This window comes from Podarcis melisellensis (assembly GCF_964234715.1).
Source record: "Podarcis melisellensis genome assembly, chromosome: 6".
NCBI lineage: Eukaryota > Metazoa > Chordata > Lepidosauria > Squamata > Lacertidae > Podarcis > Podarcis melisellensis.
The window spans coordinates 35,362,080-35,389,955 of record NC_138538.1 but is presented as its reverse complement, the minus strand read 5'-3'; the positions used below and the strand labels follow the sequence as shown (position 1 = coordinate 35,389,955).

General features: G+C 45.5%; 1 protein-coding gene and 1 long non-coding RNA gene across 2 annotated transcripts in view; one reads left to right on the top strand and one right to left on the bottom strand.

Annotated features, from left to right (window-relative positions):
- The first annotated feature begins 441 nt into the window (after nucleotides 1-441).
- The window catches only part of TAFA3 (TAFA chemokine like family member 3), an 88,490-nt gene continuing 61,055 nt past the window's right edge, over nucleotides 442-27,876 (top strand). Inside the window, exon 1 of the mRNA XM_081916490.1 lies at nucleotides 442-706. The gene's annotated coding sequence lies outside the window, so the exon portion shown is untranslated. The remainder of the gene's footprint in view (nucleotides 707-27,876) is intronic.
- The window catches only part of LOC309372701, a 243,752-nt gene continuing 232,545 nt past the window's right edge, over nucleotides 16,670-27,876 (bottom strand). Inside the window, exon 2 of the long non-coding RNA XR_014169632.1 lies at nucleotides 16,670-16,919. This is a non-coding gene — a long non-coding RNA (uncharacterized lncRNA). The remainder of the gene's footprint in view (nucleotides 16,920-27,876) is intronic.

The following is a 27,876-nucleotide window of genomic DNA, read 5'->3' as shown; positions in this document are numbered from 1 at the left end:
AACTGCATCTCCTTCCTTGTAGCCTTGGAAGCGAAGGGACAACGCAGGCTCGCCACTTTTGCTCTCGAACAGCCTCGCGTCAGGCAGACAGTCACGCTTCCCTTACCTCTGCACCAGCATGCCAGAGAAAAGGCTCCACCTGTTGAATTTCTGCCTGCCACACCGCTGATGATGAAGGTGCAACGACTCTTACCTGCCGCGGGAAGAAGCGCAGCGCCGCCCCTACGCTCAGACGGAAGGGAGGAATCTAGTAAGAGGACCTCGCTAGATCCCTGGAACCTAAGAGGCTCCTTCCCCTCCAAAAAAAGGGAAGAATGCCCCTGTCGGCCTGTAGGGGTCGCTGCGGTCCTTCCGTGCGCCCGCCTCTGCGCGCCCAGCAGCCCCCGGAGGAGGCTGAGGCTCAGGCTGGCAGCGCGCGGAGCAAAGGCAGCCGGATGCCGTGGCGAGCGGAGCCTCCTGCAAAGGCTGCGCGCGCGTGCCGAGCGGCAGCAGGGAGACGCCGGGCAGCCCCGCCGGAGAGACTGGCCGAGGCGATGCCAGGCGGCCCCGGGCGCCAGAGCCGAGGAGGCGTGGGCACGAGGCACCGTTGCTGACTCGCGGCCGCGACGGACGGATCCCGACGGCCCTCCCGGGGCGCAGCAAGCTGGGCAGAGCGAGAGGGGCGCCAGAGCCGAGGGGGCCCGCCGCCAGGACGCGCCGCCCACCGGTAAGGGAAGCACGTCGGGGATGGCTCGGCGCGGCCGCTTCGGAGGGGGGCGAGCGCGCCAAGTTTCCCCGCGGGCTCGACGGGGCAGCGAGCCGCCTCTGGGCTCCTCTCGCGCAAGTTTGGGGGCTTGGCGGTGGTCCTGCAGCCGGCTGGACGGCGAGAGCTGCGCCGCTCCGTCGCGCCTGCTTGTGCCTGGCCGGCTACCGGGGACGCGGTGGTTTCGGCCAGCAGGCCGGTCAGGGTGCCTGCGTTGCGCGCTCTCGGGGCTGGAGCGACGGGCGAGCTAGTTTGGGAACTGAACTTCAGCGTTCTCAGCGCCGGGCGCGTTGTCGAAATCGGATCTGGGATGGGGGTCTCTTCGCTCTTGCTTCAAGGGAAACTGGAGCGTCGGCAGTCAGAAGAATGAAACGGGGTCTGCTAAGCCAGGCTCCGCTTGCAAAGGAAGGCGAGCGGAGTTCGCGGCGGCTCCGATGCCGTCTGGGCAGGTCTGACGTGCACTCCATTTTGGCTGGGCTTTGGCAGTGCGCACGTTTGAAGACAACTGGTGTTCTTGAGAGGGGTTTGTGTGTGTGTGTGTGTGTGTGTGTGAGAGAGAGAGAGAGAGAGAGAGAATGATTTAAAGCTTTCCGAACACGGTGGAGAGCAAAACTCCGAGTGCAAAACTAAATGGCACCGGCCACTAACAAGAAATCCAGGAAATCCAACAACAGCAATTGCTCCTAATACTCCTCGGTCAGCCCTACTGTTAATTCAGCAGTCTTCCATGCGTAGAATAGGAAAGCACAGTACGGGCGGGGTATCTGCAAGAGGCAGTGAATCTTTGGAGGTCTTCATACCTTCCCCAACAATGCTTGCGGGGGGGATTTGTTGAGTTCTGGTCCTTAGCATGCGAAATCAGCACCTTGCTCTCCGCAGGGGTCGATCTCGGGCCCGCATAGAACATAGGAAAGAACATTCCTGCCCCACTTGTGTCCTGCCAGTCCCAGATTCCGTTGCTGACTTGCATTCCCCTTGCAGCCTCACCCTCGTGCGATGGAGCTCCCTAGCTGGCTCACAGAAGCAACGGACAAGCTCAGGAAGGGTAGGATGGAGGCTGTTGGCATCAACCACAGAATGGAGAGCACCTCCTGGGTCCCCTAAGGGTACAGCGAAGAAGTGTTTACCTACAAGGGGAGTTGCCCTGCCTCACCCCTAATTATTTTTGGGGTGGGGGTGGGGGGGTGTTGGATCAAGGTAATTTCTTCTGCAGCGAGAGTGGCATTTTGTTGCATCGCTTTAAAGATAACCCTGATGTCACAGTAGGTGTCAGAGAAGCAGGCTGCGGCTGAGGGCTGCAGCACAGCCACATGGAGGGCACCCCTAGCTGGGGCCTCCCTGTATCCCCTGCTGCTACTTTCTCTCAGGACCACCCAACCTGCAGGTTAAGACACCTGCTTCACTGGATGCTGTTGCAGGGCCAACCCTACTATTAGGCAGAGGGAGGTGGCTGCCTGAGGCAGCTGTTTGTGGGTGTTGTGAAAAGGTAGCAGATTCGTAATTAGGCGTGTTGTTGCATTTGTAGTTCCAGGGAGGGGAAGAAGCAGCGCGTGCTGGATTTTCTGCCTCAGATGTCGAAACAGCTTGACTTGCGTGGAGTATTTCACTTGTGATCTGCCCAGGTGGCAAAATGTCTTGGGCTGGCCTTGGAAGCATAAACCAAAATAATTTTCTTTCTCAAATTACACTCAAGGCATCTTGCTACTTTCTAGAAATGCTTCCCCCCTTTATCCTATTATGCACTTAAAGTCACCTGTTTACATGTAGGCCTGTTTTGAGTCTGGGAGCATCTAATCCTACAGTACAGATGAACTTAGGAGGTACTGGACCACCCATGCTTGAGTGGGAGACCCCTATGAGCCTCATGGAAAGCCACTCTGGGCTTTCTCAAGGAAGAGCAGGACATAAGTATGATGATGATGATAACATAGGCCAACTCATGAAAATGCTGTGGCTTGTGTGCGGTCTAGTGGAGTGATGGTCTCCTCACACCACTTTACATGCCTTGGAATGTGAGTTCTGATGTGCACCATCCAAATTCATATTCCTTTGAAAGCAATGCAGTGTTGATAGACATTCTGCACTGGGATGTATATTTGAAGATGCACACTACTCTAACAGTAGAGGAAAGTTGGATTCAGAGAATGTCTGCTTAAAGCTGCGTATTTCCAAGACTTATCTCCTTTCTCTCTCCCTCCTTCCACCAATCATGTAAGCTGTATGGGAGCAGTCCTCCTTGCAGCTTAAAACACTGTCCATTGTCTGGCGACCTCTTCTCTTGACTAGCAGAAACTGCTGGTCAAGAGGACCTCAAGAGGGCCATACTGGCCAAGACTATGTGCCCAGTTAGCCTCAGCCAGCACAATTTCCCTGCAGCATTTCAATTGCATCCCCTCTCTTTTCCCTGCCTAATTTCGTAGATGCATGAGAACACCTGGCTTAGCAAAGCAATTGGTACAAGTGGCAGGTGCTCTAGGGCTTGTCAAAAGTTCGCTGCTGCTCAGAATTGACAGCAGCTTGTGGCTGCAGTGAGCTGGGCACAGAATGATACCCTGATCTGTGCTTAAGGGCCACAGGTCTCTCCTGTGTGATTTCAGGAATTGCGAGTCCAATTTTGTGTGCACTTGTATCTGTATAAATGCAGAACATGTTTTAGTTTTTCTTTTCTTTTTAATGCATGGGCAGTAGCAGATGAGCCTATGTTGAACTCCACATTTCCTTCCATAATAAATAAATAAATAATGCTGACACCTTTCCTTGATAGGAGGGTGACATCATGGGGTAGAGACATTGCTACTACTTTTTCCTGGAGAAAATATGATGTTTGGAAGACTGCTGTAAATTCAACTCTTTGGCCTTGCAGGTAGCACCTGAGCCCTGATGCCATCTTACTCAAAATTGTGGCTGTCTCAAATCAGGTAGTCTTGCTGAAATGAGTGGCTTGTGACCATCAGAGTATCTACAAAATTCAGAAATCTTGAATCGTCTCCTCCTTTTGGCCACTAATCTGTTACACAAATAGAAGAGCAAATATCTTCTTTACAACTGTTTAAAATTATACATGGTCTCAGGCATGCTGAAACCAGGATGCTATAAGGTCACCAGCTGCCCACAACCAGATGATAAATATATTCAGCTGCCAAAGACTGAACCATCACAAAATTGACTGAGATTCCAAAGAAAAGTGCTTGCCCCAAAATGGCTTAGCCAGTGGTTGAACCACAACACTCTCAAGCTCCTTTATCACATAGTGAAGGCAGCAATGGATCTGTAAGATGAAAGAGAGAAAATGGTGGTGGTGATTTGTTAGCATCCTCTGCTCAAGGTTATTTAAAAATGGAATCACCTGCAGCTTAAGGAGGATACAATTGAGAACCAGGAGCTCACTAAATTTTGTAGTGTACAAAATTGAGAAACTGATTATTTTTCATAGCGACAATACCGTTTGAGGTGCCTGACCCTCCCACTTTTACCACAAAAGTGTGCTTCTGTAGGTGGTATCCAATTCCTTCATCTCACCAGTGCACAGATTTCTGCTTGCACAGTGGGTTCCCCCCCATCTCCTCCCCTGTGTGCCCTGTACCCTCTCTAAATCTGCTCTGGAGATTTCGGAGAACCAACTGAACAGATGTATGGGGTGGGTGGAGGGAGGAGGGGAGAAAGTCTTGTGACCCAAGTGAAAATCCTTGCCTTGACAGGACAGTTATTTACTGCTGCAACTGGATACTGTATAAGCCTATATTTCTTTGTGGTTGTTTTCTATATACAGTGGTACCTCAGATTAAGTACTTAATTCATTCCGGAGGTCCATTCTTAACCTGAAACTGTTCTTAACCTGAAGCACCTTTTTAGCTAATGGGGCCTCCTGCTGCTGCGCCACCGGAGCACGATTTCTGTTCTCATCCGGAAGCAAAGTTCTTAACCCGTGGTAAAATTCCTAGGTTACCGGAGTCTGTAACCTGAAGCCTATGTAACCTGAAGCGTATGTAACCCGAGATACCACTGTGTTCCTATATACTATTGGAATGTGGGCTAGAAAGATGGAGATGGAGCGACTGTGAACGTAGCAATGAGTAGGTTAGTTTCCAATCCTGAGGAGTGGAAGGGCTTTGGGAACTGTGTTTGTTAAGCTGAAAACAGAACAAAATGAGTGAGCACTCTATACTGCAACATTTTGCTACAGTCCCACTTGTCTGTAACTATTTTAAGGCATGACAACTTACAGACACAAATTTCCCTTACATTGTTTGATTTTTTTAAGGCCAGGGGAGCTAGAAACTGACACTGGGTTTCTAGTGCTGCTGTCAGTATTTCCAGTATTCCATGAGTGGGAAGTGGTCTCAGTCCTTAGGCTCAACTCTCTGGCTCTCCCCTGGCTAAGGATGCCATGAGGCTATTGTGGACAGATGCTGATGGCAAAGGAAACTGTGGAGAGGGACGATGAAGCAAAAGCATAGCATGTGCTGGGAGATGCGATGGTCTAATTTCTGTAAGCCTGTCTGCTCTTGTTTTTATTATGGAATATTCCTTGCAGAATGGCCCTGGAGTATGTGGTGTTTTCTGAGGCTCTGCTTTCTAGGCTGGATCTTTCCAGCAGCATTACAAAGAGACTCCCAGGTTCTCCACAGCTACCTGTATTTTGTGGAACTTGCTGCCACAGAATGGCACTGAGGTTTAGGATTCAGCTGTGGGTCCAGGTGGTCATCGGCTGGATAGCCAGTATAGGAAAGCTCATATTTTAAATATATGAGCAACCTTGCATGTAGACAGCTGTGTGGAAAATCTACTTTGTCCTGAGTGTGGACATTAAGGAAATAATGGTGTGTTTGAGGTATCTCTAATGGTTCAGATTAGGGCTGCTAAACCCTGCCTCATGGGTTCTGTATATGGGTGTAGTTTCAGCTGCTGGAGTGGCATGAGAGATTACTCTAAACCTCTTACTGACTAGAACAGGCATGGGCAAACTCGGCCCTCCAGATGTTTTGGGACTACAATTCCCACCATCCCTGACCACTGGTCCTGTTAGCTATGGATGATGGGAGTTGTAGTCCCAAAACATCTGGAGGGCTGAGTTTGCCCATGCCTGAACTAGAGACTTCCCTCCCTCTCTCTCTCTCGGGGCCCCACCCCCTCTCAGAGGCCCCACCAACATGTACTTTTGCTGGGCTGAAATATGTCCCTTGAACTGTATTAATACCTCTTGCTTGCCTGAAAGGAGGAAGGAGAGGTGTGTATGTAAGACCTCTGTCTTTTGCATGGCTGAGATGCAACCTACAGTACAAAAGCAAGGATTACATCCATTGCTGTGTCCATTTTCATGTCTGGACCCTTCCATCCCTTGTATTAGTGCCACAGAAAGCTATCCACAAGGAAATGTGGCCCCTACTTTTAAGGCAATTTCTTGAATGACATTGTACGGTGGTTATTGTTCAAAAACATGTTAGTTGGTGTCTTATTGCTGGCAATTTTGAGGGCCATTGATGGGAAAGTGCACCATTAAGTAGAATAAATGAAGAAAGCATAATGAGGAAAACATGATGTACCAAAGTGGAGAATGGTGCAGAACTGGCACTTTTTTTACTTTTGTCCAAATGATGATATAACTGAAATTACCCTGGAGTCAGTCAGTGATTCATAATTTGTAGGTTCCATTAGAGAAGGTTTCCCCTCCTAAATGTTATTGCTAGGTATGGTATAAATTTAATGCTGGCATCATGTTTTGTGGAATAGTGTTAAAGCCCATTATATACCACTCATCCATTTATGTAGAAGTCCTTCCAGTTGTTCATCTGGAGTCCGTTTCTGCAAGGTGCCAGAAATGACAGAAATCATACTTGGAGATGTAGCTTGGATTGTGAAGACCACAGAATTTGAGAGTTGTTAGATGATCCCTATTCCCTTCGCAGAGCTACATTTCACAGAATTCCCTGGGAAGAATTGTAGCTCTGTGGGGGGACTAGGGGTCTCCTGACAACTCTTAGCACCCTTAACAAACTATAGTCGCTAGGATTGTTTGGTGGAAGCCATGAATGTTTAAATAGCTTTAAATGTAATGCAGCTGGGCCTCATTTTCTCAATATTCTGTGCCACTGAGTTCTTATGAGGTTGTTTTGGGGGTCTCCCCTTTAGTATCTCCCACTAACACATCCACAAACCTCAGGGTTACTTTGAGTCTGCTGGAACCTTTCTCTTGTGTGGGAGTGGTGCAGTTTTGGCTATATAAACACAAGCATGAGGCGACTTGAACTGAAATTAGAAGGAATTGTGATGAACAACATAAGATGTGATACCTGGTTGCAGAGACCATTTGTGTGGCCCGGTGAAGCTGTTAACATAGGCTTGTTTGCAGCACACAGAACTGCACTTCCCTAAACCCTGAGCATAATTCAGTGTGATAGGTAAAGGTAAAGGGACCCCTGACCGTTAGGTCCAGTCGTGGCCAACTCTGGGGTTGCGGCGCTTATCTTGCTTTATTGGCCGAGGGAGCTGGCATACAGCAACCGGGTCATGTGGTCAGCATGGCTAAGGCTCTTCTGGCGAACCAGAGCAGCGCATGGAAACGCTGTTTACCTTCCTGCTGGAACGGTACCTATTTATCTACTTGCACTTTGATGTCCTTTCGAACTGCTAGGTTGGCAGGAGCTGGGACCGAGCAATGGGAGCTCACCCCGTCGTTGGGATTCGAACCGCCGACCTTCTGATCGCCAAGCCCTAGGCTCAGTCCCTCATTTACATCACGTACTGCCCATCAAGTAGAGTCCTATGCAGTCTGCTGGTAGGTGGAGGGTGTATGTTTTACAGCAGCTTTTTTCCATCAGTGGTGGAGGGATGACTTGTTTTTAATGTTCACTCTGGACCATATAACCTTTTAGAAATGAAATCAACACTTTAGTGCTGAGATCATAATTTTCCTTGACTCTTGGTGATTAGCCCCTGCTAACTCACTGTAGCAATTTATTTCTCGCAGTTCGACGCTGTGGCTCTTTTGAAAAAAGGACTGCATTGAAAAATTAAATAAAATGCTTTAATGATGGTGGCACAATAGGGGCTGAGTGGACCAAGGCTGGAAAATGGAATTTTTTATTATTATTATTTTAAAAAGTGTGCTCTATCACTTAGTAATTATTAGCCTTTGCTGGAATGGGGGCACTGGATGTGGCTTCTCTTTTATCTTGATAATATAATCTCATCAGTGTCTGACAGCCTCGCTAGCAGCACCCCTGGGGTATTAAATGCTTGGGGGATGAACACATGAAAATCATAAAAGTAAGTTGGAAAGCTGTGAGGGATAGTGAACCCTAGAAGGCATTGTGCCTCTCTGTCTTTAATATTCCTGTCAGAGCCCCTTTTGGCAACTGAGCTGACAGGAGCCCGTAGTATCTTAACTGGCATTGTCACAAAACACATTGTCTGGCTTGCAAGTCAAGGCTCCATGCCTCGCTTGCCTCATTTGCTGATTACAATAGAGCATTTTGGCAGTGGTCATGCAGGCTTGGGGCTTTGAAGATTCAGGGGGTGGGGAGAAGAGGGGGTGGGCCTGTCACTGCTCCTTCCTGTTTTGCTTTGGGCAAGGCATCTATTCCTATCTGGTTTGTAGGGAGTGAAAGTTCCCCCAGCAGGGATCATGAGAAGCATTATGCACAGTTGTGTGGGGGAAGAAGGGAGGAGGTTTTTCCTTCCTTTTTCTATATTTCTTATAAAGGGAAACTGTAACACAGGGGCCAAAGGTATCGTGTTGATATTGCCTGAAGACACAAATGCTTCGCTGATAGGCCAATTTTACTGTGTAGCTCAAGAAACGGGTCTCAGGCCGCAGATCCTGGCTTACCTGTGGACACTGACAAATGGATTCTGCATAACTTGAGGCATCTGTTAGAGCCGGTGGTGCCATAATTCAAAAGATGACATCCCCACAGAAACAAGTAATGCAAATGGAGTGCAGCTGTATCATTAATAACAGGGCTGTATCTTCCAATGTACCTTGTAAAAGCTCCATCATGGGTCTTTGCATGGCTGTTTCCTATGTCCACAACTCCAAGTGGTGGGAGTTGTATTTGAATCTGTTGTGGAACAGATCAGTGCCAGGATGGACGGATCTTGCGAGTCCTAAATATGCTTCTCCAAGCTTCCCAACAGAAAGAACAGGATCTACTCTTTTTGCCACTGTTTCAGGGGGCCCACATCACATGGGAAATGTGTGCAGAAATGTGAGCCAATATTCCCTCAGTATGTCTGGGACCCAGAGGACTGTCTTTGGAAAAATATTCAATGTAATGTATAATAATAATAGTCATGTGTATTTATATCCCGCCTTTCTCCCAGAACTTGGACAAACCGGGACTCAAGGCAGCTCACAAAAATCAAAACAAACACAAATAAAACTCAGAAAGCTAAAAGCCTATAAAAGATAATAGTAAAAAAAAAAAAGTATATATAGGTCAAATTCAGATATCCAAAACTCCCTTGCCAAACTAATTAGTGGAAACTGGCTTTTATGATGTGTTCTGCTGCTTTTCTTTTTCTACATTATCTGCTCTGTATTTATTTGGAAATTACAACCTTTTGCTGCTCTTGTGTTTTGTAACTTAGATTATATTTTGCTTGTATATTTGATTTTATGCTGAGGAAGAATAACAATAAAATGTAATGCTCAAAGCCACCTGCAAGTAAAGCCAAGAGGACACAAGGCAGAAAAACATGCAGTAATTGGTAGGATAAGGGAAGTTGGGAGGAGGTTATTTCCACTGAGCTTGGGATTAGCCTAGGACCACTGTGCATGCCTTCAGGACTTCTCTTGCACTTCCCTTGCTCTTCTCTTGCCTCAAACAGGTGCTCTGGTTAGCAAATGTGAAAATGGAACAAAGACTGTTGCAGTCAAGTTGAAACCCCCTTCTGATCTATCAGCTGATTTCAGTTGAAGGTCTGCCTGGCCCTTCATTACAGGATAAGGCTCCTCCTCCTCCTTATTTTAAGTACTGCCCATTGATTAACCCATTTTAAACACATCTTGCACAGTCTTGTGGCTGGAGCAAGAGGTCTTCCTTTCAGAAGGAATCTCTTGCTCCTGCCACATGGCTGTACTAGATGAATTTAAAATCCCTGAGTCTGATCACCATGCTAGGTAATGAGGCTCAACATTCACTCAGAATGGGGAGTGTCTTTAGCATATATTATTTTCCATGTATTTGGAAGGAAGGGGGTTGAGATTAAGAGTGGAGGGTCAAAGAGTTGTGGCTGATGATGGTAAGATGCTTTCAGGGTGCAGGACAGCATGTGGCGTAAGCTGCCTTGTTGCTCTGTTCTTGCAACCTGGCTATCCCTGTGAGAGAACTGAATTGGCTGCTCTATATGCAGATGCTGCTGCTCAAGTAATTCATTCATGTGATAAGCATTTCTCTGACTTGCTCAAGGACAGAGGCTCACATTTCAATTGCCTGGAGGATCTGCGAACATCTGGCTGTTATTGACTGACCTTCAGCAGATGGATGAGGCACCCAAGCAGGGAAAGGTTGGGAGTCCCTTATGAACTGTCTGCTGTTGTACCTCTTGGGGCTCAGAATAAGGAGGCAGGCTCCTTACTGGAGATGCTTTGAAAAGTGTGCCATATATATAATTTTCTGGCTACATTCTGGTATGAGGGGAAGAGAAGAAATCAACACTCTGTGCATCTAGGCAGGTCCACTTCTCTTCTGTCTGATGGCAGAGGACTCTGATTGCAACAGCCACATTCCCATGCTATAAGAACATATACAGTAGTTTCTGTGCCCCTTCTGCTGCTCAGCAATAATAAATGGCATATTCATGTATTTTGTTTTGGAACTGGAAGAAGGGGAAAGCAAGTTGGAGTGGCACTATTTCCCCCATCCTGCTATACAGGGCAAGAGAAGAGCCTTTGCCCATTCCATTTAAACCTGTGCCAGGTGTTTCTCTTCCAGATGCTCTCAGTCTCTTTTCTCTTGGGCCAATTTGTTTGTAGGCAGGACAATGCAGTGTGCAAGAAGATGTGGCTCTGTTCTGCCTTCAGCACCACTGGCTGTGGACAGCTGCCTGACTTCAAGTCCTATTGTAGAAGCAAGAGTGCCCCTAGCTCAGGCCCTCCAGCTGTTTTGGGACTACATTTCCTGTCATCCCTGACCACTGATCCTGTTAGCTAGGGATGATGGGAGTTGTAGTCCCAAAACAGTTGGAAGGCCAAATTTGGCCATGCCTATGCCTAGCTGGTCTGATGCATTGTTACTACTTTTGCATTTACCATTTCAAATTGTGAGGGTCTTTCCCCTTCCCAGTACTCTTACAATTATACTGGCTCTAATGCTAATTCAGGCCTATTGTGGGTGGGATAGGTGGTTAATCCAGAGGTAGAGGAAGAGATTCAGCAAGGGCAAGTAGACTTTAAAGAACCATACCATTTTCTTTTCATGGAGATATAGGGAACAAGATTCACTTATGAGGTTGAACACCCTTCTTCTTCTTCTTCTTCTTCTTCTTCTTCTTCTTCTTCTTCTTCTTCTTCTTCTTCTTCAAAAGAGCTAGTGACTGTTTCTATGCTTGACTGCTAGTACCATCTTCTTGCTCTTCCTTTCAGAGAAGGGATGGATGGACACCAGGTTTTAAGGATCTACTTTTTCTTTTTAACCAGACCCCTGAGTTTTACCAACCAGAGCCTAGTGCAAAACAGGGGTGGGCTAAGAAATAGAGAACAGGGTGCCTCTGAGTACATGCTCAGCAATCAGTTCCAGAACCAAGCTCATGGAAATCCACTCCATTTCTTTTTTTAATGTTCTTTTTCAGCCACCTAATTTTGGGGATAAACTTTTTAGTTGTTGCTATTGTTACACAATTGGCAGCTGATCTGCTGCAATTCACTCAGAGATATACTAGTAGATCTCAATCTATCTTCTGTCCATCCCAGTTTTAGAGGATGGGTCTCTTCCCCCTACCCCCAATACCTGAGCTTGCTATCAATTTTTGATACCCATTCCTCGATACTTTCACCATCCCTCTCAAGCAGGCATGCTGTTTTTGGTTGTGGAGAGCCCCTTTCACTTGGAGTACGGTGTCTTCTTCCTGTGGCCTGCAGGCATCCAGGAGCTCTGATGGGAAGCTGATAAATCAGCTGTAACATCCCTCTTATAATGCTGAACTGTGGACGACCTTGACAGAGACAGGCATCTGATGGCAGGTTGGTAAGTGCAGCTGACAAGATGTTTAATCCTGCAGAAATAGTGCTATGGAGAAGAGGCTCTTGTGACACTTCGTTCCCCTGCCTTGGTGGATAAAATTGCTCGCAGAGGTCAGGAGGTGGTGCTTCGTGAAAAAGAAAACAACTGGGATGCCTGAAAGTAGTTTGGCCGCTTCCTCATTACTCTCTCTATCCTAATTGCATCTCAATAGTTCTGAACACGGAATGCACAATGACTTCTTCACCCTTTTCACAATGGTGTTTATGTGTGAAATAGATTGTTACACAGACAGGCTTAGATCCCTATATATATTTCACCCAGGTCTGTTTGTCACAGGAGAGATTGGAGATGCATATGGAGTAAATGTTTTGCGAGGGGCTCCCTAGTGAGTGGGTCAATTCCTTCCCAACCACCCACAGGTCAAAGAAAGGGAATAATGAATTCTCTGCCTCCCCAGAACTGACTTTTCAATAAAGTCTTTTCCCTGCCGGGACATCTTTTGTTCATTACCTTTCTCTCTCAGAGAGAGCAGGAGTAGGGTGGGGAGAGAGAGAGATCCTTGTTCTGTGAGTTTCTCTTGTTCTAATTCTCCTTTTCTAAATCTTTTCTATTTCTATTTTTTCCATCAATGATTCAGTGATACTTGGGGGTGGGGGAGAGACTGAGCAAAGGAAATAGGACATAAGGAGAAAAGGGGAATCTTGACAGGAATCCCACTGAAGTTAGATACCAGTGTATATCTACTTTTTTTGCTTTTTGTCATTTTCAGATTTTAGGGATTCAGACACTCCTGGAATATGCATTGTCAGAGCTGCCCAAGGTCCCAGCTCACAGAGGACCAACGCCAGTTCTTGTTATATATAAAAGTCTTTATTAAGGTTCAGTTTCGATTCCAAAGCCGCGGCGCGCAGCTCTACGTCTCAACCCTAGACCGCTGAAGCTCCGTCTGAATCTCCTCCCCCCAGACACCAGTTTAAGACCCTAGCCTTGCTCCACCTCTTCCTTTGCTCCTTTCTCCTCTGGGTCCTTCTGCCCGCCGGGGTGTTGCCCTTTCTGGACTCTTCTGATGCTGAAGAGTCTCCGGATTCTTCCCCCTGCCTCCGGCGTGCTTTAGGACCTGGCTCCCAATCCTAGCTCCCAGCTGTCCCACGCGCCTGTGCATTTGAACTTGGCGCGCGCGCCCAGCCGGCAACTTTCCTCCTGACCGTTACGCTGCTTCTGTCACTGCTTCCCCCTTCGGGGGGGCTCGCTGGATCTGACTTCCCCTCTATTTCCTCACTCAGCGACAGGGGCGTGGTCAGCCCTGCCTCATCTTCTCTTTCCCCTGGAGTGGAAACCGGTCCTGACACCTGGGACTCTTCCCCCCCGCTACGCTCTGGTGGGGAAACTGGTCCCGATCTCCAGCTGCTGCTTTGGGAGTCACCACTGGTTCCTTGCTTCTGGTGCCTCCCTCCCAGGAACCCCCTTGCTCTGGCTATGGGTGCCCCCTTCTGTGAATCTTCCGACTCACTGGACAGACTCATGGAATCTCTTGCCCCACTGTCTTCCTCACCTACACTGCCCTCGGATTGTTCCCCTTCGCTCTCCGCTTCCTCCTTCCCCTGTGCCTCCATTCCTGAACCCCTGACATGCATGCATATAAGAGTATCTGGGGAGGCATTAGTTGAAGTTCCCATGCATCCACAAAATCCACTGTGTCTTTGAGCCAATCACTATTGGGATACCTGACAGGGTTCTTGTCAGGATAAAGTAGGTTATTATTATTATTATTATTTCATTTATACACTGCCTCATTGCCAAGGTGGTTTCTAAATGGTTTGCAAGCATAAAACCAATTACAGAAACGCACATAATTAAAATGCATAATAAGACACTTTCATCAAAACATTAAAATAAGCACCTGCAATTAAAATGTACAATGAAATGATCCCACTCAAACAGCACAACAATCAGAAACCGTTTAAACAATCATTAAAACAGGAGTTTTAAGTCAGGAGATCAGGGGAATGCTAACAGGTGTGTCTTCAAGAACTGACAGAATGTCAATATCAGTGGGCGTTTTATATTTCAGTAGGGAGAGCATTCCACAACACTGGTGTCACCAGCGAAAAGCCCTGCCTTTTTGTCAGCGAAAGCCAACAATCATCAGGTCATGACAAAATGACGTGTTGGGTTTCATTTGTTTATCTTAATACCCTTGCTGTGGGTTGAAGGGGAAGACACCCTGCCTCTTTGGAATAAAAGCGGGGGGGGGGGGGGACCCGACACAACAGTTTCTGATTCTTCCAATGCATGCTTGGGGTCAAGTGTGGGTCATGACTTCAGTTGAGTTCCCTGAATTCAGAACTGGGGTTGTTGTTGTTTAGTCGTTTAGTCGTGTCCGACTCTTCGTGACCCCATGGACCAGAGAACGCCAGGCACCTCTGTCCTCCACTGCCTCCCGCAGTTTGGTCAAACTCATGCTGGTAACCTCGAAAACACTATCCAACCATCTCGTCCTCTGTCGCCCCCTTCTCCTTGTGCCCTCCATCTTTCCCAACATCAGGGTCTTCTCCAGGGAGTCTTCTCTTCTCATGAGGTGGCCAAAGTACTGGAGCCTCAGCTTCACAATCTGTCCTTCCAGTGAGCACTCAGGGTTGATTTCCTTCAGTATGGAGAGGTTTGATCTTCTTGCAGTCCATGGGACTCTCAAGAGTCTCCTCCAGCACCATAATTCAAAACCATCAATTCTTCGGTGATCAAACCTTCTTTATGGTCCAGCTCTCACTTCCATACATCACTACTGGGAAAACCATAGCTTTAACTATACGAACCTTTGTTGGCAATGTGATGTCTCTACTTCTCAAGATGCTGTCTAGGCCTGTCATTGCCCTTCTCCCAAGAAGCAGGCGTCTTTTAATTTTGTGGCTGCTGTCACCACCTGCAGTGACAGAACTGGGGTAATGGGGCTTAAAAGTGGTTGACTGGAAAGGTGTGAGGGACCATGGTGGCTGGAGTGTCAGACTTGGATCAAGAAGACTGGGGTTCAAATGTGAGCTCTGCCATAACACTGATTGGGCTAGCCAGGTTAGGCAGTGAGGATAAAGTAGCAGTAACCCCCATGTATGCCATCCTCAGCTTCCCGTAACGTCAGGATTGTTCTTTGATGAACAAGCAGCTAGAAGGATTATTATTTAAGGGCAGCTAACCAATGCAAATGTGTTAATATCCTATTTCACATGCACTGGGGATTAAATCTGGCATTGAAAATCTATTTGGGAGTCGAGTCCTGGTGATTCAATCAAGCCTGGAGGAAAAGCTGCGTGGGGATTTCAAGTGACTCGACTGCAGCTTTCTTTGGACTTTGATGATCAGGGCCCGAAGCCCCTGCGGAATTGCAAATGGTTGGTTCAAAAATGCAGTTTAGTGGCTCTAGTTTGCTATTCCAGACTGTCCCCAGCCTTGGGCAGCTTTGTCCCCAGCCTGGCTCAAGTCTTGCTGCTCTCCAGTGTCACAGATGATTCTTTACAGCCAGGTAACTCCCAATCTATGTGGGGATTACGTTCTGAGGCACCGCGCGTTTCCGTGAAATTGTGTGTATTTGAAAACACTATTGGAAAAGCCTGCAAATACCCTCTAAACTTCTGGAAACCCTTGAAAAACCCTTGAAAAAAACCCAGAAGCACATACTAGATGCCAAACTCTACTGCAATTGCTCCTTCCAGACCTCCTTGCCCAAACTCCCAACTCTCCACAGGCCTCAATAGTCAGTACAATGGCTCCTGGGATTGCTAAGTACTGTTTTCACACATTTTCTGCCCTTTCTGGACTCTTTTAGGGCTGTTTTTGCCAGTCACTTTCAGTTTTGGTACAATGTGTGTGTAAATTAGAGAAAGAAGCACAGGCTTTGCTTTGAAATGTAATGAGCCCTTCCTGAGCAATGGTCTTTCCCTGCTGCTTCCACCCAGGAATCTTCCTGGCTCAGCTGCCTCCCCTCTACAGCTCAAACCAAGTCTCTCTTTAAAAACAAAAAAGTGCAGAACCCCTTTCATGGTGAATGTTTGCCCCAAACCAGCCCCCCGCCTCATCTCTAGAACCCCACATGCACATCTATAGGTGGACCTAGCATGGGTTGCTCTCAGTTTCAGAGATGCTCTTGAAAATGGGTTATCTGAGGGGAAGCTCTTGGGATAAGCATTCAAGCTACAATTCTTTTTAGCTTGTCATTTGAACCTCCTGCAAAGATTGCAGTCTCTGTACATTGTAAAAAGAAGACCAGGAATCCCCAGAGGTTGGGATAATATGGAACATGCCACGCTGGAGTAAGGAATGCAGAAAAGAACATAAAGGGCTTAAAAAAAAAATCAGACCCCTTTGTCATCAGTTAAATACATCAAGGGGGTTGGTTTTCTCTTTTGCTTTTTTTTTTGGTGTGTGTGTGTATGTGACTTGCTTCATTGTGTTATATGCAACTAAACTTCAGAAATATAGAGCCAACAGAATTTAATATGAGGTCTTCTTAACATGAAGAAATTCTCTAAAGTACAGAATCTTTATTGTATTGGGGAAAGAGCTGTTCGAGATAAATATGGGTCTTTAATGCATATGTGGAGAAAACAAAACTTGGGGATGGGCTATAGCTCTGTTGTAGAGCATGTTCTTTACATGCAGGAGGTCCCAAATTCAGTGCCTGACATCTTCCAAGTAGGGCTAGAAAGGAAAACCTGCCTGAAACCCTGGAAAGCTGCTGCCAGTCAGCATAGACAATACAGTGGTACCTCGGGTTACATACGCTTCAGGTTACAGACTCCGCTAACCCAGAAATGGTGCTTCAGGTTAAGAACTTTGCTTCAGGATGAGAACAGAAATCGTGCTCCGGCAGCGTGGCAGCAGCAGGAGGCCCCATTAGCTAAAGTGGTGCTTCAGGTTAAGAACAGTTTCAGGTTAAGTACAGACCTCCAGAACAAATTAAGTACTTAACCCGAGGTACCACTGTATACAGTACTGTTTACTCACTTTCCCACTGCTGGCGTTTGAAACTGAGAACACATTATCATTATTATTATTATTATTGAGTTTAATAGATAACAAAACATTCTTATATATGGTATTTCAAAAAAGGATTGCAAATAAAAATCAGTTCGTGTACAAAACATTTCACCACACATTCTTACATGAATACGTATGACTTCCCGCCACCCCCCCAATGTATTCACATTTTCTATTATACAGTTATACAAATAGTTATTGCTTTATTCTAGTTATAATATCTTGTAATTTCTTACTACTTACAAAACCTTTTGCTTTGGTTTTATAGTTCATATATACAGAAATAATTCAAATGCTGTCATTGACGCCACACTACTATTGTATTTCATTAAATATTTCTTAAACATGTCCCATTTTTGAATAAAATTTTGATTTATATTGCCTCTCAGCCTGTTTGCCACTTGAGCCATTTCGTTGAACTCTACCAACTTATTTAGCCACTCTGTTTTCATAAGAACCCTCTCCCCCTTCCAGTTCTGTTCAATTAGGATTCTTGCAGCAGCAGTTGTATACAATTTTTTTTCTTTTAAAGTTTCTTGCTATCTCTCTATTTACTGTTCCAAGTATAAGAAGGCCTCAGGTTTTTTGGGAAATGTTACTTTTATATATTTTTTTTCAGTTCATCATATATAACATTCCAAAACTCTTTTATTTTTGGACATCCCCACCACATGTGGAATATGTTTCCTTCAGATACTCCACACCGTCATCATTCGTTCGAACTGTTTTTGTACATCTTAGATAATTTTGACGGCGTCAGGTACCCATCTAAACTGTATCTTCATGAGAACACGTTAGCCGCAATCCAGATCTATCCTGTGGTTTCTTGAGAAATACTCCTGTTGGAAACTCCGTTTCCCCTTGAACCAGTTTCCATCCAATTGGAAAACTTTAGCCAGATACTCACTTTGCAGTGGAAGCTGAGGTGTGTACAGTTGAGACAGCCATGGCACACATGGAGAGGACAGGCCATGTGCATGGAACAGCTCTATGGGTTGGAGTCTGATGGGGTTGCAAAGGTGGAGAAACAAATCAAGTAATATACATCAAGGGAAGACATCCCTGCCCCTTCTGGACTGTGTACAGCAATGTGGAATTGAAACCTGAAAAGCAGCAGGGCGTGTCTGGAAGCAATAATGCTGCATTTCAAGCCACTAATGTATACATACTCTCCCTCCCTCTCTCCTCTCCCTCCCGTTTCAACCATATTCTGCAAGGCAGCTCACAATTTACTTTATGATATATTGTTTTCCAACAAAAACATTTTTGTTAAAGCCAAAACAAACCAGCAATGGCTACTGTCTTAGTCTCCTGAAAGGACATCATCACATGCCTGGGCAAAAAAACCCCCAAAACCTGTATGTTTCTCTAGCCTGAAATCTATCAAATTCTATGCCAGTCCAATAGATATGGGGAGGCAGTAATTCTACACATGTTTGACTGCAGAATGAGGCTTTCACAGTTGCGGTTGTCTTCTTCCCGGGGCTGAACTGCCCTGAGAAGCCTGTCCAGGTCCATCCTTGCGCTCTTTTTGCCAGCAAGTGAGTTTAAAGCTGGACTGGGGAGGAATTCAGAAAGGTTTTTCAGCATAATGCTGTTAAATAGCTTAAGTTGAGCTTGATTTTAAATGGAGATTTTATTGCTGCTGGTTCACTAAACAGCCACTGGTTTGTTTGTTTTTTAAAGAATGCACTGTGTTAAACAGATGCATCTCCCTCCCCTTTTGCTTTGCTGTACATTGCTTCGGGTGTTTTCCAGAGAAGGAGCTAATGCCTTTTTATGAATAAAAATAAATGCCGAGAGAGTATGAATCTTAACCTTTCAGTGGAAATGGGGTACTTTGTAGCAGGGAACGGAAATTGGTTCTGGGAGTTTTGTTTGCTGCCATAATGTCTTTTGGCAGCAAGAGCTCTTAGCTGCTAAAGATGGGCAAGCCTAATCGGCCTAACAGTATAATATCTTTTATGAACACAATGGTATTGGGGTGGGTGGGAACTGGCCTTGCTACAGTAGAAAACTGTGAGGTTTATTGCATGTTTGACCTTTTCAGAACCATGTTAAAAGTGTGCTTAGCCACTTGAGTGTTTAGACAGCCGCCAGAGGCCCTGTTTCTTTTCCTCAGTCTTCCCCCCAAAAGTGGGGCAGACCTTGTTAGTGGTTATGCCCCAGCAACTGCCTCCTTTTTAAGGCTTTCCAGTGGAGGGGAAAGTTGCTATTTTAGAATTATCATTATTATTTCCCGCCCATTTGGCTGGTCTTTTCCCCAGTCACTCTGGGCAGCTTACAGTGCTTCTGTCGTCAAATTTCCCATTATTTGCTGGTCATAGTTTTTATGTTGCTATGTGGGTGAGTTATGTTCTTTGTTGTCATATTAAATTTATTTGTTTGTTTATATTTTTTAAGGAGAAAATCTTACGACCTTCACATTTTTATTTATGTTTCTCTTATTTAACAAAGAGAACGCGGGTGGGACGCGGGTGGCGCTGTTGGGACGCGGGTGGCGCTGTGGGACGCGGGTGGCGCTGTGGGTTAAAGCCTCAGCGCCTAGGGCTTGCCGATTGAAAGGTCGGCGGTTCAAATCCCCGCGGCGGGGTGCGCTCCCGCTGCTCGGTCCCAGCGCCTGCCAACCTAGCAGTTCGAAAGCACCTCCGGGTGCAAGTAGATAAATAGGGACCGCTTTCTAGCGGGAAGGTAAACGGCGTTTCCGTGTGCAGCTCTGGCTCGCCAGAGCAGCGATGTCACGCTGGCCACGTGACCCGGAAGTGTCTTCGGACAGCGCTGGCCCCTGGCCTCTTGAGTGAGATGGGCGCACAACCCCAGAGTCTGGCAAGACTGGCCCGTACGGGCAGGGGTACCTTTACCTTTACCTATTTAACAAAATTTATACTTGATGGTAAGAACCTCTTAAGTGGTTTACAAAAATATAAAATAAAGCATTTTAAAATTAAAATTAAAATTAAAATAAAAACAGTTAAAGAGGGTATCTAAAAATCTTCAAAAGATGATAAATGTCAAAAAAGCTAAAAATAAATAAGCATGTAACTTCTACATGTCTGGATAGGCGTGCCTAAACTAAAATGTTTTTAGCAGGTGGTGAAAAGAGTACAGTAAAGGCACCTGCCTGATGTCAATAGACAAGGAATTCCAAAGTGTAAATGTTGCCACGCTAAGCAGTTTCTTACAAGTGCAGAACGAATGTCCAGTTCCACAGATTGAAGCAGTCAAGTGGGCACACATGGGTAAGGGGCTCCTGCAAGTAATTGTGCTTGGGATTTTCAATTTGTTTTTGCCACTTTGAGCATTTTCTATAGAAATATGGGAGAATTATGTTTTCGGTAAATGGAAAAGAGAGCCCACAGCCCACAATGAGGGTGATGCTGGAGATTTTTTTTAAAAAAACCCCAACTAAAATAACTTCATGGAATTAAGGGGTAATACTTCTTTTATCTGTCAGTTTTCTCTCCTTCTGTATGTGCTTAAAAAGGTGCCTCTGGCTTAGTGCAGAACAGAGTGTTCAGCCTCTGAGAAGAAATAGGAAAAGTCCATAAAGAATTCCACATCTCAACCTTCGCCATCATTCTTCCCTCTGATGTTTTGCATAACATGGATTGGACATCTAGCTGTTTTTCTTTTTGTAAGGATTTGAAGACTTGTCACCCTCCATCCTTAAACATGCTCTTCCTGCCTTTACTCCCCGACAGGCCATGGAATGCAGTGCATATGAAGGTTTTGATGAACTCAGGATAGGGCGAGCCATTAGGTAGATGACACTAAGGAAGTCCCAGTAGGTTGAGGCACAAGGACCTAGGGAACGTATGCAGATTATTGTTTTTTTTTTTTTTTAACCTGAGGGGGACAGCAGAATCAGGCAATCACCTAGTTTTCACATCACAGTAAATCATAGCTAGTTGATTATTGTGACTCTGCTGGTATCACTGACTTTGCTTTGGGGTGTGTGGAAGTAACACACCGCAATCCCTGGTTTGGCATTCTTGTTGTTACCTTCATTACTTGCCCTTCACCAGCACGGACTTTAGTGCGAATTTCTCCAAATAAACATTTTTTTGTATGCAGTTTAGCCTAATATACAGTTTCCCCAAGCAATGTCCCCTAATATAATGCATTTTTTAATGTTATTTTCACTAATGCATACTTTACTGTGCAGCGTTTTTGTATACCTTACTTGGCTGGAGACCGGCACTGCAAAATTCAGAAAAGTGTGACTTTCAAAGAGTGGCTGCGTTTCAGTTTGCCTGTTGTTTCAAAAAGTGTGACTTCTGTAGGTTTGCCTTTAAATGCAGACTGAACCTCATTTCTTGCCCAGCCTTTTTTGGGAAGCCTGGGCTTGTGTTATCTTATCTGAGGCATATGGCTTGTTGCCATCCGAGCCATTGGAGCATTCCCTTGTCCCTCTGTCTGCCCTAGAAATAACTCTCAGTGCCATTCTCCAAGCTTGACTGCTTTTTAAAAATAGCATTTGTTATCCCTCACTGGGGATCTTCTTTCCCCTGGTGAATCTCAGGGCGATCTTATTTGAGATGACCTTGGGGCAGGTAAAAAAAAAATATTGGGTGATTCGGAGGGAATAAGCAGGGTGGGGTGGTTGACTTTCATTGGGATCCCCCCAGATTCCAGAGTCTGAGTTGCCTTTTCTTTGACACTTTCCAGAGTCACCTAGTATGCATTCCTCATTCATTAATATTTGCTGGGCATGGTGCATATTCCCATGCTTCCACAGTACAGTAATAAAATCATCATCTGGGAAGCAAGCAAGGTCTGTTCAGAGTGGCTCACAGTGTACATTACGTTTAGCACTGCAAATTACCCACACCATCACTTAGCTCTGCTTGAATCATTTATTAAGTTAGGGTGCTCTGTAGCAATGCCTGGATGCTGGAAAGGATAATGAACCCTCCAGTGGTGAGAGTGCCTGGGGGTGCAGTGTGGGGAAACTATCCGGACCTTACAGGCTAAATAGAGATCCCTTTGGGACAGGATGCACTTTTTGCTTAAGGGTCTGTGTCACCCCGATCTCATTTCATCTCTCTGCAGGCATAAAGGGGTGTAAATGACACTGACACTTGCTCTAAGCCTCTTTACACTGACAATCCAATGCAAAGCAGCCTTTGTGTAACCGAGATCTCATCGGCACTCTGTGTATGTGTTTTTTCTTTCCAGAGGATCAATTAACCTGCATTAGTTAATGCAGTTTCACCCTCCCTCCTCTTTTTCTGGCTTTTCCTTGGAGCCTTCTCCGCACATCACATATTTATGATGCACCCACAAATGTGGTAATGCAAGCGCACACAGATTAATGATGGGTGACCTACCCACCACACAGTTCAGAATTGGCCTTGGCGAAATGAGTGATTTCCCTCGCCCCGAGAAAGTAAACAAAACCCCTTCATTATTTCTTGACCCTACTTCTGAATTCAAAACTGCATCGTGCTCCCTATGACATCGGGAGCGCAACGGGACCCAGACATCTCTCCAGCCCAGTCCTCCAGGTCTGAATTCAGAAGAAGCCAGGGTCAATTTGTTACTGAATTGAGGCTGCTCAGACTTCAAGAGTTGGTTATTCCGAACTTACCAAGTTTGGAATCTACTCTCATCACTTACAGAAAAACGCGCTGTAAGATTGTGACAAATGCATGTTCAGGTTGGTTGTTAGTATTCAGCTGTCTTGAGAGACAATGGAGTGTGCCTCTGAGGGGGAAGCCAAACCACAGTTTTAGCAGCACCCAAGTTGTAGCATCACCAAAGTCTCCCCGGGGCAAAAACCTGGGCAGTATGTATGGTGGTCCTGGGCTGCCTAGACAACACATCGCTGATGTGTTAGGGTGGCAAGAAAGGCTGCATGCCCACATCTCTGTTCTAACCTATTCGCTGTGTGGAGGATCCTCACATGATTTAGAACCCTGAGTACTCAAGAGTTCCAACTCCATGGGAAGCCCCCACACACGGAGAAGATACAAATATATCTAAATAGATAGGTGTAGATATTGGGCTCAACACAGCAGTGGAAGAATAATAGGAGTAGAAGGAATGTGGGGTTTTGGGGCTAAACACATGGCTCCACAGCCCCATTCACTTTTCTTGCCCTCTATGCGCAAGTAAAAAGTAAGCAAAGGACCCCTGCACAGTTAAGTCCAGTGAAAGGGTTAAGTCCAGTGAAATGGGATGTGGCACTCATCTCACTTTCAGGCTGAGGGAGCCGGTGTTTGTCCACAGACAGCTTTCTGGGTCATGTGGCCAGCATGACTAAACCACTTCTGGTGCAATGGGACACCATGACGAGTGCCTGAGTGCACATAAATGCTGTTTACCTTCCTGCTGCAGTGGTACATATTTATCTACTCACACTGGTGTGCTTTCAAACTGCTAGGTTGGCAAGAGCTGGGACAAAGCAATGGGAGCTCACCCTGTCGTGTGAATTTGAACCGCCAACTTTCCACTCGGAAAGCCCAAGAGGCTCAGTGGTTTAGACCACAGCACCACCCGTGTCCCTTAGGTTGGTTGTTAACTGTTTTGGACATCAGGCTTTTCCATGAATACAAACCCACACAATATAGTTGCCCCAAGTGGGATGCTGGCCAAGGCCCTCCAAGGAGTGTTAATTTGGTAGTAAGTAAGGTTTGCTGTCATGTAATGTACTGTGGAAGATGTCTCTCAAGTGAGTTCAAAAAGGCTCTGTTGGTTGCAGAGTCTTGGCATGAGACTGTATCCTTTGATCATCGTAGCCATTTCTCCAGTATGTGTTTTTTCTTCTTAAAGCAAGGGATGATTTGGCTCTTTTCTCAACCTTAATCCATTTAGGGCTGTCCAATCCACCACACACTGTAAGTCAGCACAGCAGGGGGAGGACATGATGGTGTTGGCTGATGTGGGCTTGCTTTCGGAAGGAAGAAAATTGATGGAGATCCTCTCTTGCTCCTTCTGTGAGCAACACATAGCGTGGCAGTTTCCCCATATGGATAGGGTTCTGTCTTTCTTCGGCTGCATCATATAATGGTGTGTTATGTATTACAATCTACTTAGGAGATGCATATTTTGCAGTGCAAGTACCAGGTGATTTTGAGAGACTTTCAAACTAAACGGAAGTTTCACTGCAAAGAGAGAGGGACTGACCAAGTGCATGTGTGTGTGTTCATTTATCTTTCTTTCATTTAGCTCTTTCACACAATGCTGGTATTTGAGCTTTAGATCTGTAGTGTTTGTAACATGAGCAGTACGGTTCTCATGATATGTTTGCAAGGGGCATTTCTGAGCAATCGGATGCAATCTTTCAGTTCATCCGAAGGTCACAGAGTGTCCGTATTCAGTTGCCATTTGCTCTTGGTCTCTTTGCACTGTGTTATCAGACAGTCGTGTGATTGGAGGCCTCCATATGGAGGTCTTCTCCATTTGTAGGGGTGCTGTTGACAATGAGGGTCCCGCATATTATGACTCCACAGAACCTAGTCTTATCGTCACCTACTGACACTCCCCTATCTGTCTATGAGGTTTAACTGAAGATTATGGGACACACTACTCCATGTTCAGAGCCCACAGGTTCTCAAAGGGTCCAGATTGTGCAGCTGCTTTTATTGTGTTGATATGTGTAAGCTGCTGTATAATAACAGTTTTCATGCACTTTCTAAACAGCTGCTTCACCACTTTGATGCATGACCAGATTAGCCGATCTTGTTGTTTCAACAGACATATACCACACAGCAGGGTGTGAGTAGGCATGAGAAAATAAGCCTAGTTTTTTAAAAAAAGTTTTATGAGCTATAATGGAGCATTTTGTATTTCTTAATTTTCTTCTGCATTTTTTTTTTGGGGGGGGGAGAGAAAAGCATTTATATAAACTCACATACTGCTCATATAAACTAAGATATATATTTTTAATGCATCCTATAGGAACATTTTATTATGAAGCATTGCATTATGAAATATATTGTATGTATGTTTGTGTGTGTCATAAACATCTACCATTTAGAAAAAGGGCAGCTTTCTGCATCTAGTTTCTGTAGCTCTAGTGTGGTGGGTTCCAGATGGACTACAACTCCCATCAGCTTGTATTGCTTGGGGCTGCTGTGAATTGTGGTCTGAAACATCTGGAGGTGATCACATTGGAGGAGACAGTTATACCAAAATAAAGGGAGGGAAGGGGTCCTGGACCTTTAAAAACACTTGCAAAGAAGAGTACCATTCACGACTACTATATTTTATTATACACGCTATGTTATTAAAATTGTCAAAGATTTCAAACACTCGATTAAAACCGCAATAAAAAATAATGCAACATTATAAATACAAAGGCTAAAATGGAAGAAGCAGCCGTAAAACAGAACAAGCGTTAAATACAGGAGCGCATTAAAGTTACTCATTCAATGCCTGGACAAATAAATAAATGAAAGTCTGCATTCCAGGTAACAAAGTGAGCCTCTGGCAAGCTACCCTGCATAGAGAGTTTTCCGAAGCTGCAATGTCGCAACCATCAGGCTCTCCACTTTCTGTGGATGCCACTTTCGAAAGGACCTTGGAGACAGGGCTGCTGATTGCAAACAATACATTTAATAAAATACCCTTCCTGTGAAGAGCTTTTTCCTGACCCACTGGTGCCAAGATGTACCCACTTGAAAGTGCAAGGACCTTAGCAATGGGCTTCCCTTGCCGCCGCCTTCCATCTTTCTTTTGTCTAAGGTTCTGCACTAGATCTTTGTGTGTGACTTTCAATCAGTCAGAGCCCTAATGGCCACAGCCTCGCAATCTCTCTTAATTTCAAGCATATTAGTACCGCATGCAATCAGCCAATCATGCTAGTTGCCCCCTCAGCAGTGCTAGGAATGTGGGAAGGGCATGTATAATGATAGGTACAGAGCAGAAAGCGCTCAGCTTGATTGCCCTTTGGCCAGTGTTAAATCATTTCAATGCATGCAAACTGTGCACTGCAAAGCACCAAAGCCATGTGCCAAGCCCTGTGCAGGATGATTCTGCCAGAACTTAAGAGTTGAGGGCACGTTTTTTAGTCTGGAGCTCCCAGCTGCTGTGAGCAGCACTGCTGAAAGGACAGTGAGTTAGGGCTACAAGTTTTCAAACAAAGCAACGACAATAATCCACCAACAGCATACAAATCAATATGGCTAACCTGATCCAAAACACCCACTCACACACGAAAACAAAGATCACCACAGCCAATCACAAACAATTAACCACAGCCTAGGCCAACTCCAACCTCTCTCACCACCAAAGGAACACAAGTGAAAAGCACAAGCAACACTGACACCAAACCCTACATACATTAAGCATAACAGAAACATCGCCACCCGACCCCACCCCCACCCATCTTCCCTCCCGCCACCCCTTCTTTCTTTCTTTTTTTTCTCCCCCTAATGTCTCAACAAATGAAACAGATTTGTAAAAATGTTACATGGAAAAAATATGAGAGACATTACACTTACGTCTGTAAAACAAGAAAATATTTAATAAAAAAAATAATAAATAATAATAAAGCATTTATATAAATATCATGCCTGAGACTATAAATTTCCATCTGAACCTGGTAACAGTAGGTCAGGAGGTTTTAGTCTTTTAGTCTTTGGGATTTCTAGTACGTACGCCTATACACTGTGTGGCTCCTTCTTTTCCGCAGCTGGAAACTCTTATGCACACTTCTCATTTTTGGGTCAATGGCTTGTATACTTTATGGGGCAGAGTGTGCATATATGTGTATCTACATGAAGAGTCTGACTGTGAACCTCTGCTTGGTTCAGATGTTCAGTGTTAGTGCTCTGTTCAATAGAGCTCCTCCCCTTTTCCAGCTCCAATCAGAATTAGGCAGAATAAGACTCTTCATTAAGTCAGAACTCTGGCTTAGCTCAATCAAGTTTAACACCCTCTTTAAATTGGTTAAAATTCATGCAAGCGGTATTTCAGGATCAAGACATACAGAATAATCAAAATAATAAATCCTGACCAGTAGATGGAGTAATATTAAATTAGCAAATAGCTGAGGTCAAATGTGTCTTTGGGAGCAAGACACATTTCTATTCCTTTGCAAAAACTTTTTTGCCACAGATTGCCAAGAAGAACAAGCAAATCAGCAGTGCAGATTTGCATCAGTGAGTTTGGAAAAAAACCATCCCAACAATCCCTTAAATTACTTCCAGTGGCTGTGATATCTAATACAAACAATGGAGATTTGATCACATAGGCACTGCTGTTTTCATACATTTCATGAAGAAGAGGAGCAGGTGAAGTTCAAATGCACTCTCCGGAGAATGAAAATATCTCACAGGGCAGGTCACTATTGTGATGCTTAATTTCATCCTAGGTGGGCTGGCTTAAAACTGTTGTGGAGAGGAATGCTGCCAGGTTAAAAGATGCTACCTGATAGCTCCCCTGGGTTGCCCTACCACCCACTCCTGCTCATCATGCTTTCTCTGGCATGGCATGCTCAGCACAGGATGCTCCAAGGAGCCGTTCGCCTGCCTACCACCCCCCCATCGCCTGCTTTGCTCCTCTTGGGGTTGCAGACACAGGGAAGTGCCCCAGCTGGGACAGAGCATTGGTGGGTGGACTAGCTAGCTGGCAGCTGCCTCCTTGCTTGCTCCCGGTCTCCTTGCTTAGGGGGGTTTGGCTGTGTTCTGTGCTGCTGTTGCCTGTAAAGGGATGAGATTCCTGGCTGGCTAGGCCCACTATGAGTCCACTTCAGGGTACTGGGAGGCAACAGGCTAGCGGCCTGTTGCTTAATTGAAAATGGAACTGAGAGGAAGTGGGAATGACAAATAGTTCAGAAAGACTCTGAGTTGAGCTGGGCAGCCTATGAAGAGCTTCGGACTGAGGTAGGCTGTTTTCTGACATCCCAAATCAAGGTCAGAATTTATGTAAAAAGTTGGGTCTCAGTAGGTGCTCCATTAACTTTTTTTGTGGTTGAGT